An 18,946-nucleotide genomic window follows, 5' to 3' on the forward strand; every position below is an offset into this window, starting at 1 on the left:
ATCATGTTTGTTTTCCGCAGTTCCTCTAGCTTTCTCCCTAGAAAATACAAATATGTAGAGCTGGTGTCTCCATGTGGAACCAATTAGTGTATCTAAGCTCAAAATTAAATGTTCCCCAATGACAAACATTTAAAACAATAAAGTCTGTTGATAAAATCTTGAAAACACAAACAAAAAATATTGCTGTAGCAATATCTGGGATTGAGTTAGCCAAAACAAAACCAGATATTTCCAGTTTCATCCTGTCATATGAGGACAAACTAGTATGGAATTCGTAAGCACTGGACCAAGAAAATCACTGTGAAAATGGTTTTGGAGAAAAGCAAATTTTTTTCATTATGCCAGTACATAAAATGTCATCTATAGAAACAGAAATATCATGTTTGTTTGCCGCAGTTACTCTAGCATTCTCCCTAGAAAATACGAATGTGTAGAGCTGGTGTCTCCATATGGAACCAATTAGTGTTTCCAAGCACAAAAATAAATGTTCCCTGATAAAAAACATCCAATAAAAAATACAGTCCATTGATAGTATCCGGAAAACACAAACACAAAGGCTCTAGCAATATATGGGATTGAGTTAGCCACAAGAAAACCGGATATTTCCGGTTTCATGCAGTCATATCCGGTAAACTAGTGTGGAATTCGTATGCAATGGACCGAGAAAATCACAGTAAAAATGGTTTTTGGAGAAAAGCAAAGTCTTTTTGTTAGGCAAGTGCATAAAATGTCATCAAAACTAACAGAAATATCATGTTTGTTTTTCGCAGTTCCTCTAGCTTTCTCCCTAGAAAATACGAATATTTAGAGCTGGTGTCCCCATGATGAACCAATTAGTGTTTCTACGGTACAAAAATAAATGTTCCCTGCTAAAAACATTCAAAACAATAAAGTCCATCGACAATATCCGAAAACACAAACAAAGTGGCTGTAGCAATATCTGAGATTGAGTTAGCAAAAACACAACCCAATATTTCTGGATTCTTCCAGTCATATTTGGACCAAGTGGTGTGGAATGCGTATGCAATGGACTGAGAAAATCACAGTAAAAATAGTTTTGGAGAAAAGCAAAGTCTTTTCGTAGGGCAGTGCATAAAATGTCATCTAAACCAACAGATATATCATGTTTGTTTGCCGCACTTTCTTTGGCTTTCTCCCTAGAAAATTCGAATGTGTAGAGCTGCTGTCTCCATGTTGTAGAATTAGTGTTTCTATGGTACAAAATTAAATGTTCCCTGATAAAACATTCAAAACAATAAAGTCCATTGATAATATCCACAAAACACATACAGAGAGGCTTTCACAATATATCAGATTATTAGCCAAAACAAACTGATATTTCTGGTTTCAATCAGTCATATCTGGACAAAGTGGTGTGGAATTCATATGCAATGGACCGAGAAAATCACAGTAAAAATGGTTGTGGAAAAAAGCAACATCTTTTCCTTGAGCAAGTGCATAAAATATGGTCTATACAAACAGAAATATCATGTTTGTTTGCCGCAGTTCCTCTAGGTTTATGCCTATAAAATACTAAAGTGTAGAGCTGGTGTCTCCATGTGGAACCAATTAGTGTATCCAAGCACAAAATTCAATGTTCCCTGATAAAAAACATTCAAAACAATAAAGTCCATCGATAATATTCGGAAAACACAAATACAGAGGCTGTAGCAATACCTGCGATTGAGTTAGCCAAAACACAGCCGGTTATTTCTGGTTGCATCCAGGCCTACCCGGACAAACTGGTGTCGAATTGCTATGTAATGGAGCAAGAAAATCACAGTAAAAATGGTTTTGGAGAAAAGCAAAGTCTTTTCCTTAGGCAAGTGCATAAAATGTCATCTATACCAACAGAATTATCATGTTTGCTTGACATACTTCCTCTAGCTTGCTCCCTAGAAAATACGAATGTGTAGAGCTGGTGTCTCCATGTGGAACCAATTAGTGTTTCCCAGCAAAAAAATAAATATTCACTGATAAAAAAGCATTCAAAATAATAAAGTCCGTTGATAATATCTGGAAATCACAAACACAGAGTCTGTAGCTATATTGGGGATTGAGTTAGTCAAAACACAACTGGATATTTCTGGTTTCATCCAGTCATATCCGGACAAACTGGTATGAAATTCATATGCAATGGACCGAGAAAATTACAGTAAAAATAGTTTCGGAGAAAAGCAAAATATGTTCCTCAGGAAGTACATAAAATGTCATCTATATAAAGAGAAATATCATGTTTGTTTGGCGTAGATCCTCTAGTTTTCTCCCTAGAAAATTCAAATGTGTAGAACTGGTGTCTCCATGTGTGGAATTAGTGTTTCTATGATAAAAAATTAAATGTTCCCTGATAAAACATTCAAAACAATAAAGTACATTGATAATATCCACAAAACATAAACACAGAGGCTTTCACAATATTTCAGATTGAGTTAGCCAAAACACAAGCAGATATGTCTGGTTTCATTCAGTCATATCTGGACAGTGTGGGGTGGAATTCGAATGCAATGGACCGAATAATCACAGTGAAAATGGTTTTGGAGAAAAGCAAAGTCTTTTTGTTAGGCAAGTATATAAAACGTCATCTATACACACAGAAATATCATGTTTGTTTGCCGCAGTTATTCTAGCTTACTTTGTAGAAAATATGGATGTGTATAACTAATATCTCCATGTGGAGTCAACTAGTGTTTCCAAGCACAAAATTAAATGTTCCCAGATAAAAAATATTCAAAACCATAAAGTCCATTGATAATATCCGGAAAACACAAACACAGAGGCTTTCACAATATTTCGGATTAAGTTAGCCAAAACAAAACCGGATATTTCTAGTTTCATCCAGTCATATCCGGACAAACTGGTGTGGATTTCATATGCAATGGACCGCGACAATCACAGCAAAAATGGTTTTGTAGAAAAGCAAAGTCTTTTCGTTAGGCAAGTGTATAAATTATCATCTATACAAACAGAAATATTATGTTTGTTTGTCGCAGTTATTCTAGCTTTCGCCCTAGAAAATACGAATGTGTAGAGCTGGTGTCTCCAAGTCGAACCAATTAGTGTTTCAATGGTACAAAATTGAATGTTCCCTGAAAAACATTCAAAACCATGAAGTCCATAGATAATATCCAGAAAACACAAACAAAATAGGCTTTCACAATATTTCGGATGGAGTTAGCCAAAACACAACCAGATGTTTCGGGTTTCATCCAGTCATATCCGGACAAATTGGTGTGGAAATCGTATGCAATGGACCGAGGTAATTGCAAGAAAAATGTTTTGGGGAAAAGCAAATTCTTTTCGTTAGGCAACCCCATATAATGTCACCTATACAAACAGCAATATCATATTTGTTTGCTGCAGTTTCTATAGATTTCTCCCTAAAAATACGAATGTGTAGAGCTGGTGTCCCCATGATGAACCAATTAGCATTTCAACAGTACAAAATTAAATGTTCCCTGATAAAAACATTCAGAACAATAAAATACATCGACAATATCCGGAAAACACAAACACAGAGGCTGTAGAAGTATCTGCGATTGAGTTAGCCAAAATAAAAAAGGATATTTCTGGCTTCTTCCAGTCATATCTGGACAAAGTGGTGTGGAAATCGTATGCAATGGAACGAGAAAATCACAGTAATAATGATTTTGGAGAAAAGCAAAGTCTTTTCCTTAGGCAAGTGTATAAAATGTCATCTATACAAACAGAAATATCATGTTTGTTTGTCGCAGTTCCTCTAGCTTTCTCCCTAGAAAATACGAATGTGTAGAGCTGGTGTATCCATGTGGAACTAATTAGTGTATCTAAGCTCAAAATTAAATGTTCCCTGAAAAAAAACATTCAAAACAATAAAGTCCGTTGATAATATCCGGAAAACACAAACAAAGAGGCTGTAGCAATATATGGGATTGTGTTACTCAAAACACAACCGGATATTTCTTGTTTCATCCAGTCATATCCAGTAAACTGATGTGGAATTCGTAAGCAATGGACCGAGAAAAACACAGTAAAAATGGTTTTGGAGAGAAGCAAAGTCTTTTTGTTAGGCAAGTGCATAAAATGTCATCTATACAAACAGAAATATCATGTTTGTTTGTCATAGTTCCTCTAGCTTTCTCCCTTGAAAATACAAATATGTAGAGCTGGTGTCTACATGTGGAACCAATTAGTGTATCTAAGCTCAAAATTAAATGTTCCCTGATAAAAAACATTCAAAACAATAAAGTCCGTTGATAATACCTGAAAACACAAACACAGAGACTTTCACAATATTTCGGATTGAGTTAGCCAAAACAAAATGGGATATTTCCGGTTTCATGCAGTCATACCCGGACAAACTGTATGGAATTCATATGCAATGGACCGAGAAATCACAGTAAAAATGGTTCTGGAGAAAAGCAAAGTCTTTTCATCAGGCCAGTGCATAAAATGTCATCGATACAAACAGAAATATCATGTTTGTTTGCCGCAGTTCCTCTAGCTTTCTTCCTAGAAATTACGAATGTGTAGAGCTGGTGTTCCCATGATGAACCAATTAGTGTTTCAATGGTACAAAATTAAATATTCCCTGATAAAAACATACAACACAATAAACTCCATCGATAATATCCAGAAAACACAAACACAGATTCTTTCACAATATTTCAGATTGAGTTAGCCAAAAAAACCCGGATATTTCTGGTTTAATCCAGTCATATCCTGACAAAGTGGGGTGAAATTTGTATGCAATGGACCGAGAAAATCAGAGTAAAAATGGTTTTTGAGAAAAGCAAAGCCTTTTGTTAGGCAATGCATAAAATATCATCTATACAAGCAGCAATATCACGTTTGTTTGCCGCAGTTCTTTAGCTTTCTCCCTGGAAAATACGAATATATAGATCTGGTGTCCCCATGATGAACTAATTAGTGTTTCTACAGTACAAAAATAAATGTTCCCTGAAAAAAACATTCAAAACAATAAAGTCCATCGATAATATAAGAAAACACAAACACATAGGCTTTCACAAAATTTCGGATTGAGTTATCCAAAACACAACCGGATTTTTCTTGTTTCATCCAGTCATATCACGACAAACTGGCATGGAATTCATATGCAATGGACCGAGAAATCACAGTAAAAATGGTTCTGGAGAAAAGCAAAGTCTTTTCGTCAGGCCAGTGCATAAAATGTCATCGATATAAACAGAAATATCATGTTTGTTTGCCGCAGTTCCTCGAGCTTTCTTCCTAGAAATTTTGAATGTGTAGAGCTGGTGTTCCCATGATGAACCAATTAGTTTTTCCACGGTACAAAATTAAATGTTCCCTGATAAAAACATTCAAAACAATGAAGTTCATCGATAGTATCCAGAAAACACAAACACAGAGGCTTTCACAATATTTCGGATGGAGTTAGCCAAAACACAACCGGATATTTCTGGTTTCATCCAGTCATATCGGACAAACTAGTGTGGAATTCGTATGCAATGGACCGAGAAAATCACAGTAAAAGTGGTTTTGGAGAAAAGCAAAGTCTTTTTGTTAGGCAAGTGCATATAATGTCATCTATACAAACAGAAATATCATGTTTGTTCGCCGCAGTTACTCTAGCTTTTTCCCTAGAAAATATGAATGTGTACAGCTGGTGTCCCCATGATGAACCAATTAGTGTTTCTACGGTACAGAATTAAATGTCTCCTGATAAAAACATTCAAAGAAATAACGTCCGTGGATAATATCAGGAATACACAAACACAGAGGCTATAGCAATATCTGGGATTGAGTTAGCCAAAGTAAAACCGGATATTTCCGGTTTCATCCAGTCATATCTGGACAAACGGGGGTGGAATTCATGTGCAATGGACCGTGAAAATCAGAGTAAAAATGGTTTTGGAGAAAAGCAAAGTCTTTTCGTTTAGCAAGTGCATAAAACGTCATGTATACAAACAGAAAAATCATGTTTGTTTGCCGCATTTCCTCTAGCTTTCTCCCTAGAAAATATGAATGTGTAGAGCTAGTGTCCCCATGATGAAGCAATTAGTGTTTCCAAGCAAAAAACATTCAAAACAATAAAGTCCAATGATAATATCCAGAAAACAAAAACACAGAAAGTTTCACAATATTTCGTATTGAGGTAGCCAAAACACAACCGGATATTTCTGGTTTCATGCAGTCATATCCGGACAAATTGGTGTGGAATTCCTATGCAATGGACCGAGAAAATCACAGTAAAAATGGTTTTGGAGAAAAGCATTCTTTTTGTTAGTCAAGTGCATAAAATGTCATCTATACAAACAGAAATATCATGTTTGTTTGCCGAAGTTCCTCTAGCTTTCTCCAGAGAAAATACAAATGTGTAGAGCTGGTCCCCCCATGATGAACCATTTAGTGTTTCGACGGTACAAAATTAAATATTTCCAGATAAAAACATACAAAACAATAAACTCCATCGATAATATCCAGAAAACACAAACACAGAGGCTTTCACAATATTTCAGATTGAGTTAGCCAAAACACAACCGTATATTTCTGGTTTCATGCATTCCTATCTGGACAAACTTGTGCGGAATTCGTATGCAATGGACTGAGAAAATCACAGTAAAAATGTTTTTTGAGAAAAGCAAAGTCTTTTCGTTTTGCAAGTGCATAAAATGTCATCGATACAAACATAAATATCATGTGTGTTTGTCTCAGTTCCTCTAGCTTTCTCTCTAGAAAATACAAATATGTAGAGCTGGTGTCTCCATGTGTTACCAATTAGTATATCTAAGCTCAAAATTAAAAGTTCCCTGATAAAAAACATTTAAAACAGTAATGTCCGTTGATAATATCCAGAAAACACAAACACAGAGGCTGTAGCAATATCTTGGATTCAGTTAGCCAAAAAACAACACCGGATATTTGTGTTTTCCTGCATTCGTATCCGGACAAAGTGGTGTGGAATTCGTATGCAATGGACCGAGAAAATCACAGTAAAAATGGTTTTGGAGAAAAGCAAAGACTTTTTGTTAGGCAAGTGCATAAAATGTCATCAATACAAACCGAAATATCATGTTTGTTTGTTGCAGTTCCTCTAGCTTTCTCACTAGAAAATACGAATGTGTAGAGCTGGTGTCCCCATGATGAACCAATTATTGTTTCAACGGTCCAAAATTAAATATTTCCTGATAAAAACATTCAAAACAATAAAGTACGTTGATAATATCCGGAAAACACAAACACAGAGGCTGTAGCAATATCTGAGATTGAGTTAGCCAAAACGCAACCGGATACTTCCGGTTTCATCCAGTCATATCCGCACAAAGTGGTGTGGAATTCGTATGCAATGGATCGAGAAAATCACAGTAAAAATGGTTTTTGAGAAAAGCAAAGTCTTTTCGTTTGGCAAGTGCATAAATTGTCATCGATACAAACAGAAATATCATCTTTGTTGGCCACAGTTCCTCTAGCTTTCCCCCTAGAAAATACGAATGTGTAGAGCTGGTGTTTCCATGATGAACCAATTAGAGTTTCAACGGTACAAAGTTTAATGTTCCCTGATAAAAACATTCAAAACAATAAAGTCCAAGGATAAAATCCAAAATACACAAACACAGAGGAATTTACAGTATATCGGACTGAGTTAGCCAAAACACAACAGGATATTTCTGGTTTCATCCAGTCATATCCGGACAAAGTGTTGGGGAATTCGTATGCAGTGGACCGAGAAAATCACAGTAAAAATGGTTTTGGAGAAATGCAAAGTCTTTTCATTAGGCAAGATAATAAAATGTCATCGATACAAACAGGAATATCATGTTTGGATCCCGCAGTTCCTCTAGATTTCTGCCTAGAAAATAAGATTGTGTAGAGGTGGTGTCTCCATGTGGAACCAATTAGTGTTTCAACGGTACAAAATGAAATGTTCCCCGATAACAAACATTCCAAACAATAAAGTCCATTGATAATATCAAAAAACACTAGCACAGAGGCTGTAGCAATATCTGGGATTGAGTTAGCCAAAACACAACCGGATTTTTCTGGTTTCATCCTGTCAAATCCGGACAAACTGTTGTGGAATTTGTATGCAATGGACCGAGGAAATCACATTACAAATGGTTTTGGAGAAAAGCAAAGTCTTTTCGATAGGCAACTGCATAAAGTGTCATCTATACAAACAGAAATATCATGTTTATTTGTCTCAGTTCCTCTAGCTTTCTCCCTAGAAAATACGAATGTGTAGAGTAGATGTCTCCATGTGGAACAAATAACTGTTTCCAAGCACAAAATTAAATGTTCCCTGACAAAAAACATTCAAAACAATAAAGTCCATCGATAATATCCAGATAACACAAACACAGAGGCTTTAGCAATATCTGGGATTGAATTAGCTAAAACAAAACCCGATATTTCCGTTTTCATCCAGTCATATCCGGACAAAGTGGTGTGGAATTCGTATGCAATGGACCGAGAAAATCACAGTAAAAATGGTTTTGGAGAAAAGCAAAGTCTTTCCGTTAGGCAAGTGCATAAAATGTCATCTATACAAACAGAAATATCATGTTTGTTTGCCACAGTTCCACTAGCTTTCTCCCTAGAAAATACGAATATGTAGAGCTGGTGTCTCCATGTGGAACCAATTCCTATATCCAAGCTCAAAATTTAATGTTCCCCGATAAAAAACATTCATAAGAATGAAGTCCGTTGATAATATCTGGAAAACACAAACACAGAGGATGTAGCACTATCTGAGATTGAGTTAGCCAAAACACAACCGGATATTTTGGGTTTCGTGCAGTCTTATCTTCACAAAGTGGGGTGCAATTCGTATGCAATGGAATGAGAAAATCACAGTAAAAATGGTTTTGGAGAAATGCAAAGTCTTTTCCTTACACAAGTGCATAAAATGTCATCTATACAAACAGAAATATCATGTTTGTTTGTAGCAGTTCTCTAGATTTCTCACTAGAAAATACGAATGTGTAGAGCTGGTGTCTCCATGTGGAATCAATTACTGTTTCTACGGTACAAAATTAAATATTCCCTGATAAAAACATTCAAAACAATAAAGCACGTCGATAATATCCAAAAAACACAAACACAGAGGCTGTAGCAATATCTGGGATATAGCAAGCCAAAACACAACCGGATATTTCTGGTATCATCCAGTCATATCCGGACAAAATGGGGTGGAATTCCTATGCAATGGACTGAGAAATTCACAGTAAAAATGGTTTTTGAGAAAAGCAAAGTATTTTGGTTACTCAAGTGCATAAAATGTCATGTATACAAACAGAAATATCATGTTTGTTTGCCGCAGTTCCTCTAGCTTTCTCTCTAGAAAATACGAATGAGTAGAGCTGGTGTCTCCATGTGGAACCAATTAGTGTTTCTACGGTACAAAATTAAATGTTCCCTGATAAAAACATTCAAAACAAAAAAAGTGTGTTGATAATATCCAGAAAACAAAAACATTGAGGCTGTAGGCATATCTAGGATATAGTTAGCTAAAACAGAACCGCATATTTCTGTTTTCATCCAGGCATATTTGGTCAAAGTGCTGTCGAATTCGGATGCAATGGACCGAGAAAATTACAGTAAGAAAGGTTTTGGAGAAAAGCAATGTCTTTTCCTTCAGCCAGTGCATAAAATGTCATGTATACAAACAGAAATATCATGTTTGTTTGCCACAGTTCCACTAGCTTTCTCCCTGGAAAATACAAATGTGTAGAGCTGGTGTCTCCTTGTGGAACCAATTCGTGTTTCTACGGTACAAAGATAATGTTCCCTGATAACAGCATTCAAAACAATAAAGTCCGTCTATCATATGCAGAAAACACAAACACAGCGGCTGTAGCAATATCTGGGATACAGTAAGCCAAAACACAAAAGGATATTTCTGGTTGCATGCAGCCATATCCGGAAATAGTTTGGTGGAATTCGTATGCAATGGACCGAGAAAATCACAGTAAAAATGGTTTGGAGAAAAGCAAAGTCTTTTTGTTAGGCAAGTGCATAAAATGTCATCTATACAAACAGAAATATCATGTTTGTTTGCCGCAGTTCCTCTCGCTTTCTCCCTAGAAAATACGAATGTGTAGAGCTGGTGTCTCCATGTGGAACCAATTAGTTTTCCTACAGTACAAAATAAATTTTCCCTGATAAAAACATTCAAAACAGCAAAGTCCATCGATAATATACATAAAACACAAACACAGAGGGTGTAGCAATACAGCGGATATAGTAAGCCAAAACACAACCGGATATTTCTGGTTTCATTCAGTCATATCCGGACAAAGTGGTATGCAATTCGGATGCAATGGACAGAGAAAATCACAATTAAAATTGTTTTGGGGAAAAGCAAAGTCTTTTTGTTAGGCTAGTGCATAAAGCGTCATCTATACAAACAGAAATATCATGTTTGTTTGCCGCAGTTCCTCTAGCTTTCTCCCTAGAAAATACGAATGTGTAGAGCTGGTGTCTCCCTGTGGAACCAATTAGTGTTTCTAGGGTACAAAATTAAATGTTCCCTGAAAAAAACATTCAAAACAATAAAGCACATCGCTAAAATCCAAAAAAACACAAACACAGAGGCTGTAGCAATATCTGGGATTGAGTTAGCCAAAACACAACTGGATACTTCTGGTTTCATCCAGTCATATCCGCACAAAGTGGGGTGGAATTCGTGTGCAATAGATTGAGAAAATTACAGTAAAAATGGTTTTGGAGAATAGCAAAGTCTTTTCATTAGGCAAGTGCATAAAATGTCATGTATACAAACAGAAATATCGCGTTTGTTTGCTGCAGTTCCTCTAGCTTTCTTTAGAAAATACGAATGAGTAGAGCTGGTGTCTCCATGTGGAACCAATTAGTGTTTCTACGGTACAAAATTAAATGTTCCCTGATAAAAACATTCAAAACAAAAAAAGTGTGTTGATAATATCCAGAAAACAAAAACATTGAGGCTGTAGGCATATCTAGGATATAGTTAGCTAAAACAGAACCGCATATTTCTGTTTTCATCCAGGCATATTTGGTCAAAGTGCTGTCGAATTCGGATGCAATGGACCGAGAAAATTACAGTAAGAAAGGTTTTGGAGAAAAGCAATGTCTTTTCCTTCAGCCAGTGCATAAAATGTCATGTATACAAACAGAAATATCATGATTGTTTGCCGCAGTTCCTCTAGCTTTCTCCCTGGAAAATACAAATGTGTAGAGCTGGTGTCTCCTTGTGGAACCAATTCGTGTTTCTACGGTACAAAGTTAAATGTTCCCTGATAACAGCATTCAAAACAATAAAGTCCGTCTATCATATGCAGAAAACACAAACACAGCGGCTGTAGCAATATCTGGGATACAGTAAGCCAAAACACAAAAGGATATTTCTGGTTGCATGCAGCCATATCCGGAAATAGTTTGGTGGAATTCGTATGCAATTCGATTGAGTTAGCCAAAACAAAACCGGATATTTCTGGTTTCATCCATGCATATCCCAACAAAGTGGCATGGAATTCATAGGTAATGGACCGAGAAAATCATAGCAAAAATGGTTTTGGAGAAAAGAAAAGTCTTTTCTTTAGACAAGTGCATAAAATGTCATGGATACAAATAGGAATATCACGTTTGTTTGCCGCAGTTCCTCCAGTTTTCTACCAAGAAAATACGAATATGTAGAGCTGGATTCTCCTATTGAAACCAATTAGTGTTTCCCAGCACAAAATTAAATGTTCCCTGATAAAAAAATTCAAAGCAATAAAGTCCATTGATAATATCCGGGAAACAGAAACACAGAGGCTGTCCCAATATCTGGGATTGAGTGACCCAAAACACAAGTGGATATTTCTGGTTTCATGCAGTCATATCCAGACAAAGTGGTGTGGAATTCGTATGCAATGGACCTAGAAAATCACAGTAAAAATGGTTTTGGAGAAAAGCAATGTCTTTTCATTAGGAAAGTGCATTAAATGTCAGCTACACAAACAGAAATATCATGTTTGTTTGCAGCAGTTCCTCTAACTTTCTCCATAGAAAATACGAAGGTGTAGAACTTGAATCTGAAAGTGGAAGCAATTATTGTTTCCCAGCACAAAATTAAATGTTCCCTGATAAAAAAAAAGTCCATCGATAATATCCAGAAAAGACAAACACAGAGGCTGTAGCAATATCTGGGAATGAGTTATCCAGAACACAACCGGATATTTCTGGTTTCATCCAGTCATATCCGGACAAATTGGTGTGGAATTCATATGCAATGGACCGAGAAAATCACAGTAAAAATGGTTTTGGAAAAAAGCTAAGCTTTTTCGTTAGGCAAGTGCATAAAATGTCATCTATACAAACAGAAATATCATGTTTGTTTGCCGCAGTTCCTCTAGATTTCTCCCTTGAAAAGACAAATGTGTAGAGCTGGTGTCCCCATGTGGAACCAATTAATGTTTCTATGGTACAAAATTAAATGTTCCCTGGTAAAAACATTCAAAAAAAAAAAAAGTCCGTTGATAATTTCCGGGAAACAGAAACACAGAAGATGTAGCAATATCTGGGATTGAGTTAGACAAAACACAACCGGATATTTCCAGTTATATCCACTCTTACCCGTACAAAGTGGGGTTTAATTCTTATGCAATGGACTGAGAAAATCACAGTAAAAATGGTTTTGGAGAAATGCAATGTCTTTTCATTAGGAAAGTGCATTAAATGTCAGCTATACAAACAGAAATATCATGTTTGTTTGCAGCAGTTCCTCTAGCTTTCTCCCTTGAAAAGACAAATGTGTAGAGCTGTTGTCTCCATGTGGAACCAATTCGTGTTTCAATGGTACAAAATTAAACGTTACCTGATTAAAATATTCAAAACAATAATGTCCATAGATAATATCCAGTAAACACAAACACAGAGGCTGTCACAATATCTGGGATTAAGTTAGCCAAAGCACAACCGGATATTTTGGGTTTCATCCAGTTATATCTGGACAAACTGGTGTGGAATTCGTATGCAATGGACCGAGAAAATTACAGTAAAAATGGTTTTGGAGAAAAGCAAAGTGTTTTCGTACAAAGTGCATAAAATGTCATCTGAAAAAACAGAAATATCATGTTTGTTTGCCACAATTCCTCCAGTTTTCTGCCTAGAAAATATGAATGTGTACAGCTGGTTTCTCCATGTGAAACCAATTATTGTTTCCCAGCACAAAATTAAATGTTCCCTGATAAAAACATTGAAAACTATAAAGTCCATTGATAATATCAGGAAAACATAAACACAGAGGCTGTCGCAATATCTGGCATTGAGTGACCCAAAACACAAGTGGATATTTCTGGTTTCATCCAGTCATATCCAGACAAAGTGGTGTGGAATTCGTATGCAATGGACCGACAAAATAAGAGTAAAAATGGTTTTGGAGAAAAACAAAGTTTTTTCGTTAGGAAAGTGCATTAAATATCAGCTATACAAATATAAACATCATGTTTGTTTGCCGCAGTTCCTCTAGCTTTCTCCCCACTAAATACGAATGTGTAGAACTGTTGTCTCCATGTGGAAGCAATTATTTTTCCCATAAAAACTAAATATTCGCTGATAAAAAAATTCAAAAAGTTAAGACCGTTGATAATATCCAGAAAACAGAAAGAGGCTTTCAGAATATTTTGGATTGAGTAACCCAAAACACAACCGGATATTTCTGGTTTCATCCAGTCATATCTGGACAAACTGGTCTGGAATGCATGTGCAGTGGACCGAGAAAATCACAGTAAAAATGGTTTTGGAGCAAAGCAAAGCTTTTTCATTAGGCAAGTGCATAAAATGTCATCTATACAAACAGAAATATCACGTTTGTTTGGCACAGTTCCTCTAGCTTTCTCCATTGAAAAGACAAATGTGTAGAGCTGGTATCTCCATGTGGAACCAATTAGTGTTTCTATGGTACTAAATTAAATGTTCCCTGGTAAAAACATTCAAAACAATAAAGTCCGTTGATAATTTCCAGGAAACAGAAAGACAGAGGATGTAGCAATATCTGGGATTGAGTTAGACAAAACACAACCGGCTATTTCCGGTTTCATCCACTCATACCCGTACAAAGTGGGGTTTAATTCTTATGCAATGAACTGAGAAAATCACAGTAAAAATGGTTTTGGAGAAAAGCAATGTCTTTTCATTAGGAAAGTGCATTAAATATCAGCTATACAAACAGAAATATCATGTATGTTTGACACAGTTCCTCTAGCTTTCTCCCTTGAAAAGACAAATGTGTAGAGCTGGTGTCTCCATGTGGAACCAATTAGTGTTTCTAGGGTACAGAATTACATGTTCCCTGATAAATCATTCAAAACAATAAAGTCCATCAATAATATGCAGAAAACACAAACACAGAGTCTTTCAATATATTTCGGTTTTAGTTACCCAAAACACAACCGTATATTATTGTTTTCATCCAGGCATATCCGGACAAAGTAGTGTGGAATTCGTATGCAATGTACCGAGAAAATCATAGTAAAAATTGATTTGGAGAAAAGCAAAGTCTTTTCCTTCGGCAAGTGCATAAAGTGTCATCTATAGAAACAGAAATGCTATGTTTATTTGGTGCAGCTCCTCTAGCTTTCTCCCTAGAAAATTCGAATGTGCAGAGCTTGTGTGACAATGTGGAGTCAACTAGTGTTTCCCAGCACAAAATTAAATTTTCCCTGAAAAAAACATTCAAATCCATAAAGTCCCCTGATAATATCAGGAAAACACAAACACACAGGCTTTCACAATATTTCAGATTGAGTTAGCCAAAACACAACCGGATACTTCTGGTTTCATGCAGGCCTATCCGGAAAAAGTGGGCTGGAATTCGTATGCAATGGACCAAGAAAATCACAGTAAAAAAGATTTTGAAAAAAAGTAAAGAGTTTTCGTTAAAATGTAATCTATTCGAAAAGAAATATCATGTTTGTTTGCCACAGTTCCTCTAGCTTTCTCCCTAGAAAATATGAATGTGTAGAGCTGGTGTCTCCATATGGAACCAATTAGTATTTCAAGCAGAAAATTAAATGTTCCCTGATAAAAAACATTCAAAACCATAAAGTCCGTTGATTCTATCCAGAAAACACAAACGCAGACCTGTAGCAATATCTGGGATTGAGGTAGCCGAAACACATCTGGATATTTCCGGTTTCATCCAGTCATATCCGGACAAACTTGTGTGGAATTCACATGCTATGGATCGAGGAAATCACAGTAAATATGCTTTTGGTGAGAAACAAAGTCTTTTCCTTCGGCAAGTGCATAAAATGTCTTCTATACAAACAGATATATCATATTTGTTACCGCAGTTCCTCTAGCTTTCTCGCTAGAAAATAGAAATGTGTAGAGCTGGTGTCTCCATGTTGAACTAATTAGTGTTTCTATGGTACAAAATTAAATGTTCCCTGGTAAAAAATTTCAAAAAAATAAAGTCCATCGATAATATCCAGAAAACACAAACACAGAGGTTTGCACAATGTTTCCGATTGAGTTAGCCAAAAAACAACCAGATATTTCTAGTTTAACCCAGTCATATCTGGACAAAGTGGTGTGGAATTCATATGCAATGGACCGAGAAAAGCACAGTAAAAATGAATTTGGAGAAAAGCAAAGTCTTTTCGTTAGGCTAGTGCATAAAGTGTCATCTATACAAACAGAAATATCAAGTTTGTTTGACGCAGTTCCTCTAGCTTTCTCCCTAGAAAATATGAATGTGTAGAGCTGGTGTCTCCATGTGGAACCAATTAGTGTTTCTAGGGTACAAAATTACATGTTCCCTGATAAATCATTCAAAAAAATAAAGTCCATCAATAATATGCAGAAAACACAAACACAGAGTCTTTCACTATATTTCGGCTTTAGTTACCCAAAACACAACTGTATATTATTGTTTTCATCCAGGCATATCCGGACAAAGTAGTGTGGAATTCGTATGCAATGTACCGAGAAAATCATAGTAAAAATTGATTTGGAGAAAAGCAAAGTCTTTTCCTTCGGCAAGTGCATAAAATGTCACCTATACAAACAGAAATGCCATGTTTCTTTGCGGCAGTTCCTCTAGCTCTCTCCCTAGAAAATATGAATGTGTAGAGCTGGTGTCTCCATGTTGAACTAATTAGTGTTTCTACGGTACAAAATTAAATGTTCTCTGGTAAAAAATTTCAAATATAAAGTCCATCGATAATATCCAGAAAACACAAACTCAGAGGCTTTCACAATATTTCAGATTGAGTTAGCCAAAACACAACCGGATACTTCTGGTTTCATGCAGAACTATCCGGACAAAGTGGGGTAGAATACGTATGCAATGGACCTAGAAAATCACAGAAAAATGGTTTTGGAGAAAAGCAAAGTTTTTTCCTTTAGGAAAATGCATAAAATGTCATCTATACAAACAGAAATATCATTTTTTTTGCAGCAGTTCCTCTAGATTTCTCCCTAGAAAATACGAATGTGCAGAGCTTGTGTCACAATGTGGAGTCAACTAGTGTTCCCAGCACAAAATTAAATGTTCCCTGAAAAAAACATTCAAAACAATAAAGTCCATCGATAATATCCGGAAAACACCAACACAGAGGCTGTAGCAATATCTGGGATTGAGTTAGCCAAAACACAACTGGATATTTCTGGTTTCATTCAATAGTCATCTCCGGACAAAGTGGGGTTTAATTCCTAAGCAATGGACCCACAAAATCACAGTAAAAATGGTTTTGGAGAAAAGCAAAATCTTTTCGGTAGGCAAGTGCATAAAATGTCATCTATACAAACAGAAATATCATGTTTGTTTGCCGTAGTTCCTCTAGCGTTCTCCCTTGAAAAGAAAAATGTGTAGAGCTGGTGTCTCCATGTGGAACCAATTAGTGTTTCTACTGTAGCAACTTAAATGTTCCCTGGTAAAAACATTCAAAACAATAAAGTCCGTTGATAATATGCGGGAAACAGAAACACAGATGCTGTAGCAATATCTGGGATTGAGTTAGCCAAAACACAAGCGGATATTTCTGGATTCATCCAAACTTATCCGGACAAACTGGTGTGGAATTGGTATGCAATGGACAAAGAAAATCACAGTAAAAATGATTTTGGAGAAAAGCAAACTCTTTTTGTTTGCAAGTGCATAAAATGTCATTTATTCAAAGAAAAATATCATGTTTTTTGGCCGCATTTCCTGCAGCTTTCTGCCTAGAAAGTACTAATGTGTAGAGCTGGTGTCTCCATGTGGAACTAATTATTGTTTCCCAGCACAAAATTAAATGTTCCCTGATAAAAAACATTCAAAACAATAAAGTCCGTTGATAATTTCCAGAAAACACAAACACAGAGGCTGTCGCAATATCTAAGATTGAGTTAGCCAAAACACAACCAGATAGTTCTGGTTTCATACATGCATATCTGGACAAAGTGGTGTGGAATTCCTATGCAATGGACAGAGAAAATCACAGTAAGAATGGTTTTGGAGAAAAGCAAAGTCTTTTCCTTAGGCAAGTGCATAAAATGTCATGTATACAAACAGAAATGCCATGTTTGGTTGCCGCAGTTCCTCTAGCTTTCTCCCTAGAAAATACGAATGTGTAGAGCTGGTGTCTCCATGTTGAAATAATTAGTGTTTCCGACACACCCTCAGCCCTGAGGAACCAAACACAGCTCTCAGTCCACACTCATCTCAAGCCTCTAAGGCTCCACCGAAAGCAGACAGTCCACTTAATATAGAGCCATAGTGTAACAAGAAAAAACACCACAGTGAAGAAACCAAATATCTCCAACATGCCAAACAACAAATGCAAAAATCGAGGTAACAAGAACAATGAAGACACTATGACGCCCCCAAATGAAAAAGACACCCCAATGCAAGATTATGAAGATGATGAGATAGAAGAAATGCAAGAAGCGGATCTCAAAAAATTGATAAGAACATTAAGAAGTTCTCAAAAACAAATTCTTGAACTACAGAAATCCTTCATGGACAAGATAGAAAATCTCTCTCGTGAAAGTGAAATATTAAGGAGGAATCAAAATGAAATGAAACAATTAGTGGAACAAGAAACTCTGATAGTGATGAGAAATCATAATGAAATGAAGAATTCAATAGATCAAATGACAAACACATTAGAGAGCCTTAAAAACAGAATGGGCGAAGCAGAAGAGAGAATATCAGACTTAGAAGACAGAGAACAGGAAAGGAAACAGGCAAACCAAAGAAAAGAAGAAGAAATTAGAAATCTAAAAAATACTGTCGGGAATCTACAGGATACTATTAAAAAACCCAACATTCGGGTTCTAGGAGTTCCTGAAGGCATGGAGAGGGAGAAAGGATTAGAAGGCATTTCCAGTGACATACTAGCAGAAAATTTCCCAGGTTTGGAGAAGGACAGAGGCATCTTAGTACAGGAAGCTTATAGAACCCCTAATAAACATGACCAAAAGAGATCCTCACCACGACATGTTGTAATCAAACTCACCACAGTGAAACACAAAGAAAAGATCCTAAAATGTGCAAGAGAGAAACGTCAGATTACTCTTAGAGGATCTCCAATTAGACTCACAGCAGACTTCTCATCAGAAACCCTACAAGCTAGAAGGGAATGGCGAGACATAGCCCAGGTACTAAGAGAGAAAAACTGCCAGCCCAGAATATTATATCCTGCAAAGCTCTCATTTGTGAATGAAGGTGAAATTAAGACTTTTCATAGCAAACAGAAACTGAAAGAATTTATTGCCACTCATCCTGCCCTGCAAAAGATGCTTAAAGATGTGTTACACACAGAAACACAGAAACATGGTCACCAATATGAAAGAAGGTAAAGGAAGGAAACCTCACAGCAAAAGATCACAGGAAGCTCAATTTCTCTTTGACATAGAATTAAACTCTGATGCTCTGTTAAAGCAATGTGTTAAAGTAATCTATTATGTTCTCTTGATGTCTGTTAAATTCTAATTGTTCAAAAACAGCTGAATTTTTATTAAGAGCTATGGGTTATGTAAA

This window comes from Lepus europaeus, unplaced genomic scaffold, assembly GCF_033115175.1.
Source record: "Lepus europaeus isolate LE1 unplaced genomic scaffold, mLepTim1.pri SCAFFOLD_32, whole genome shotgun sequence".
Classification (NCBI taxonomy): Eukaryota; Metazoa; Chordata; class Mammalia; order Lagomorpha; family Leporidae; genus Lepus; species Lepus europaeus.